The following is a 6,325-nucleotide window of genomic DNA, read 5'->3' on the forward strand; positions in this document are numbered from 1 at the left end:
CAGATTCCCTTACCAGCTTTACTGGACTGCAGCTACTGTAATCTTGGTACCACAAGCTGACCTGTCTTGGAAAGGGTCTTCTGCAGCTCCTGGGATTTTCTAGCACTGCGATTAGTAGGTCCTTTCACACTATCAGGAATGAAATAGAGGGGCAGAAGAGGATTCAGCATTCTGTCAAGTGCGGGGGTGGAAGAACATTTACTAGCTCACTAAGGTAATCTTGGCATTGGGCTCTGTGCCCTTTGTGAATGTTCTCACCTCCACTAAGGTGTTCATTATCTCATCGTACAGGTTAGAAAATCAAAGCTAAAGGAGGCTACGAAACCAGTTTTATGCAGCTAGTAAATGGATCTGGGTCTATATGACTTGTAAGGCTATTCTTCCCAGAGCAAAATGCTGGCCACAGGACACTTTTAAAAACCATAACTCATTTGCTTTTTCTTTAGATTATAAAAATGTAAGCTTTTTGTAGTACCTCTCCCATCTCACCTGTAATAATACAGAAAATAAGTATGAGAAAGCAAAAATCACCCCAAATCCCACAAAGAAAATTACTGTTAATATTTTGAGATCTGTCCAGACACTTCTCTGTACAACCTAGAAAATGTTATATACATATATGTATTTTAACACATAGGGTGCTGTAAATGTTTTTGAAAGCTATTCATTCAATAAAAATGGACATTTTTATTTCTTTTGCCGATAAAGGTCATTCCTATTTTTAACAGCCAGTACTCCATTATATACAACAATCATACTTGGCCTATCCTCTGTGGAAGAATTCTTTTTTTATATTTTAAGCACATTTTAATATATGTTTATAGTTAGCTGTATTATGAGAATATTCCACTGTTTTAAAGAATAGGAAAAACAAAGATACATGAAACACACGAGAAAGAATTCTTAAGATGTGTCAAGTACAGATAGTATACTGTAAGACATGCTAAAGATAGAATGGAATTTATGTAAGAAGGATGGAAGAAACAAGAGTGTTACTAACAGAAGAAGAGGGAAAGAATAAATGGTAAGGCACAAATGATGCCACCTTCAGGCTGACAGCTACACCATCCCTAAAATGCCATTCATTGTGGACACCCATTCTGGCCCCATGTATCTTCTGCCCCAGAAACAGATAGAAAACGTGGTTCTCAGCAGGTGGCTAACCAGGCATACTTGCGCCTGTGCATTTCCTACAGAGCAAGCATGTACTGATTCCACGCATCCTCCATCTGCTCAGCCCCCCTTTCAATTTCAGCTGTGGTTCTCGTAACCACTCCATCAGAGGTGATGGCTGGTGCAGCAGAACGGATGTAACATTGTGTAACACAATATTCAGGTAAGTGGGCCTCTCACTTCCCTGACACCCCATCTTAAATGTCTTAACCTTCGCTATACTTTCCAATCGACTTCTATTTAAAAGTGATTCAATAAACAAGTGATTTGAGCATCTTAATTCAGGACATATGGTTTTCTGTCTAAGACATCTGGGATAACCCGCCCGATAGAGTGTGTTTGGAGGTAATTATTGCATCCAGACAACTTCCTAGTCGATATCATACATGGATCTTTGCACAGATGTGCAAGTATTTCCATAGGAATAGATCCTAGAATAAACGAGTTTCAAAGAGTAAGTACATTTAAAATGTTGACATATTTTGTTATACTGTTCTCCAGAAGTTATTCCAATTCACAGTCATTAATGGTGCACAAAAATCTATGTTTTCCCATGTCCTTGCCCAAACAAACCACTATTGATCTTCAAACATCTTCAATAGGTGAAGTGTCTCCCTTTGTTTACTAGTGGGGCTGAGGGAACACCTTTCTACAAATTGATCAGTTATTGGAATTAACCCTTTTGTACACTGCTTTCACCTGCCTTTCTTCCTTCTGTTGAAATACCTTTCTAGGCCCAAGATGGAGCTGTTCCTGCTCAGGGTGCCAGGTCAGCAAACTGAAACTTAGATAACTTTGTGTTCCTATAAATGTTCTGCTTGACCGGAAATGTTGCACATCCAGTCAGCCAATCACCAGATGCCAAGCCAACTCTGGGTTCTATACTAATTTCCTTGTTTCTTCTCACCCCAAACAAGGTTGACTGTGTGACCCCAGACAACCAGGTATTTTTCTATTTGTCTCTTCCTTGTTCTTTATTCTTTATCCTATAAAAGCTTCCTGCCTTCTGCTCCATTTTCTGTTCTCTGAATGGAGACTGTCCCCTTCATGAAGGGCTAAATAAAATGTTTTTATGCCCTAAATTGTCCTTATTCATTTTTAACACATCCAAGATCTTTCTTTGTAGGGGCTTAACATATAATATACAAGCAAACATCTCCCCCAGTTGGTAATTTATTTTAGCTTTCTTATGTTCTATAAATATTTTGCATTTTTACATAGACAAATCTATGTATTGCTATTTTTCTTTTATACTTTCTGGCTTTTGCACCATGGGTTGAAAGGCCTTCCCCATCCAAGATTAATTTCTCCTAGCCATTTTTATGGTTTCATTAAAAAAAAAAGTTTACTTTAAAAAAAAATACAGTTGGGATTTATGTTGATATATGGAGTGAGGCTGGTGTCTAGATTTATGTTTTTCCAGATGGCTAAGCAGTCATCCCAACAGGTATTGAATAATTCACCTTTACCAGACTGGTAGTTCAAGTGCTGCCTTAGGTGATTTCTTTAGTAGAAATTTGTTAAGATAATCTTTTAGCTTTTGCTAAGTCATTTTTTCCCCCTAATCCATTAAGTAGCATGAGTAATTCTATTACTGTTGTTACTGCTAATATACTTCTACTACTCATTTAAAAACAAGATCACACTTTTGAGTATTTTTTTTAATTTAACCCTTGCACCTAGAAGTCTATTTTCCCTACCCTGCCTTAGTCCTACTCGTTTTTCAGACTAATTTGCATGGCCCATGGTCTCATGGCTTTGCATTCCTGTGAAGTACCTATATCATTTTATTTCTGAAAACTACAGTTTTCTGCAAAACATCTCTTTTTTGACTGAACAATTCAAGGAATGAACACATAGCTTTAGTTGGCACTATGCTTTTATTATAATCCTAACCCACATTAACCAGTCCTGGGGTTTCATTAATGGTAGCCTACTATCAGGTCTTCTGTCTCATCCCTGCAGGAGAAAAATAAAAACAAAACACAGCAACATCTACACTGAGATTACGGTATATCAATGTAACACCATGGAACATGACATTTTGGAATGTTTTATGGCAAAATTATAGCCAGATTACAGTAAACAGTCATATGATCACCATGAGCTCCACAAATTGGGGAACAGTTTGTGGGCAACGTGAACCTCGGAACTCTAGCATTGATGGCCATTTTTTTGTATTCCTACCTAAAATTGTTAGTGGTAACAAAGGTGGGAAACGGGGAAAAAAAGAGTTAGTACAGGGGCTAAGAGCAGTCAATGGCACTAGTAAGTAGTTGTTCCCAATACCAGAAACATTTAACAACCCATCTGCAAGGTACACTAGACTTCACCTTAGGGTAAACAGGCAGGGAATGAATCTGGCAGCTGGATACTGTTGTCTTTCTGGTCGTTTTTTAGTGTTCAGAGTCAATTAAATAATAGAACTCTCCAACACACACAAAAGGAATGGAAGGAAGTAAAGCTTTTTAATTTCATTTATTACAAAGCAGTAGAGTGCTCTGCACTCAGTGGAAATTCAAATGTTTTTAACTTAAGTATTGGTAATATGGATAATCGATGTATGGTTCAGCATCAATATTTCCACAAAGCCATTTCTCAACCTCCCTTTCTGGAACTGACCCCTGCTTTTTTTAAAAAAATTTAAAATCATTTGTGTGTCTCTATAATGCAAATCTAAGTATCATCAGAATATCAATGTGAGAGAGAAACAGTGATTGGTTGCCTTTTTAAATGTACCCCAGTAGGGATCAAACCCGCAACCTGGGTACGTAGTCTGACCCGGAATTAAACCCACAATCTTTCAGTCTATGGTATGACGCTCCAACCAACTAAGCCATACCAACCAGGGGTGGGAAAGGCATTTTAAATAATCCTTCAGTGCTGGTACCAGACCCCACCTTCATGTAAGGCACGAACGAGCCTCATCAGTTCTCTCGATGTTTTCTGCTTTATAACCTACCCTAGAACATGGCAATTTGACTCCTAGGTATTATACCCAAGAGGAATGAGCGCACTTTCATACCAAAAACACAGGGACAAGTGTACTTAAAGCAACTTTATGTATAACAGCCCTACATTGGAATGAACTCAAATGTCACCAACAGGTGAATAAATGAATTACAGCATGGAATTCATACAATGGAATAGTCTACAGCAATAAAAAATGGACCACTGATATGGGCAAAGACCTGGATGAATAACATATATTACATTGATGAAAGAAGCCAAGCATAAAACGATATATGATGCCATTCACATGAAGCTGAGAACAAGCAGGACTAATTGATGTTTAAAAGAGAAGAATGAGTATTTCTTGGGGGAGGAATAGACTGGGAATGGGCACCAGGGAATCAGAAACTCTTGTTCTTTGATCTGAGTGTATACATCTTGATATGAGTGTACACATATATAAATATCATCAAGTGCACTTTATGTATTTCACTGTAGGTATGTTATCCCTTACTTAAAAAAAAAAGGCAGATAGACAAATTGGTCTGGCCTGATTCACTCAATGGATCTGATGACAAAGAAAAAACACATCACCACACAATCGTTTATAATTAAATCAAAATTTATTCTGAGAATATGTAATAGTAAGAGACAAAGTATTAAAAAACCCTCAACGATAACTCATAGGAAAATAATCTAAAGTGTTATGTAGGAACATATTATGGATCTGTCATTGGATATAATTATATCTTGATAGCAAAAACAGTATGGAAAAAACTATAAATTTTCAAAATACTGTTTTTAAAGGAGATAATTCCTTATTCTTTTGAGCCCCCAAAGGCTAAAATTTAAATGAAAAGCTTGTTGAGATTACTGCTATAAATTATGCATCATTTCTCTAAACAAAATATTTTGAGATTCTCCTAAGCAAGGAACATAGTTTCTTTTACAAGACAAATTAATGAGTATTTTCTGAAAACATTTTCTACAGTGCACAACTTATTGAAGATGATTACTTACTGCAATTGTGGAATATGATACTTGAAGGATCAATCAAATTGCTGATAGTATACTACAACTGTACTATATTTTTAATTTGACTACTACATCTGAGTACTTAAAACTGTAATAATTACATTTAAAAAAATTTCAGATTTACTTTTGTGACCCAGTGACACTCATCCAAAAAAGTGCATTTGGTGTACCTCTAATTGTCTTATTAACCTAGTTTCCTATGTAATTATATTACTCATTTTCCCTAATTTCCCAACATCTGTCTCATTCTTTTTTAACGTTTTCCATATACTCACTTTGTTCCAAGTTTTCTAGAGACCTACTTCCTGAACCCGCGTCCTACTTACTTGACACAGTAGTCATCCAGGGACTCTCCTTCATTGCATTCCTTTGTGAGATATTATGTTTCAGGATCCCATGCCTTCTTACTTAGATTACTCCTTTGTTTTGTTGAAGCACATCCTCCAGTAGCCTCCTAAGAAAGGGTACATGGTAAGGTAAAATTTCGAGACCATGCAAGTCTAAATTTATTTTAGCTCCATACTTAGTTGGATTGTCTGGATATAGAACTGTAGATTAGAATTAATTTTTCCCCTTAAATTGGAAGGTCTTGCTTTCATAGTCTTCTAACATCCAGTGTTGCTACCAAGAAGTCTCCATACCATTCTGAAAACATCCTTTTTTGTAAACCTTGTTTTTCCCCTTTGGAAACCTTTAGGATCTTTAACCCTAGTATCCTGAAATAAGATATGCTTTTTGTCTGAATTCTTTGTGCCGGTGGGTCATTTTAGGAGGCTAATGTCTTACATTTTTGGGAAATGTTCTTTGTTTCCTCTCTTCACTTCCTTTTTTCATTCTCATTTTGAAGCTCTTATTAATCAGATATTGCATCGTTTTTTCTAATTTCCCTTTTTGTTCTTTCTTAAGTTTCTTCAGCGTGTCTACCAACACATCTATCGAATGTTTAATTTTGGCTTTCCTACTTTTCCAATATTCTTATTTTCTGATTGGTGATTTTTTTAATAGCATCTTGTTATTTCATGGATGTAATATATTCTTCTCTTTCTGACAATATTATAGCTTCTTTGGAAGTTTTATATTTCCTGCATTAGTTTCAGTCCTCCCCTCCGCCCCAGGTTCATTTTGGTATTTATCTTTCCTCGTTGAAGTTATCCTCAAATTTCTA

Source organism: Pteronotus mesoamericanus, unplaced genomic scaffold, assembly GCF_021234165.1.
Source record: "Pteronotus mesoamericanus isolate MK-2021 breed Mesoamerican mustached bat unplaced genomic scaffold, CSHL_Meso_final contig_68, whole genome shotgun sequence".
Taxonomy (NCBI): Eukaryota; Metazoa; Chordata; class Mammalia; order Chiroptera; family Mormoopidae; genus Pteronotus; species Pteronotus mesoamericanus.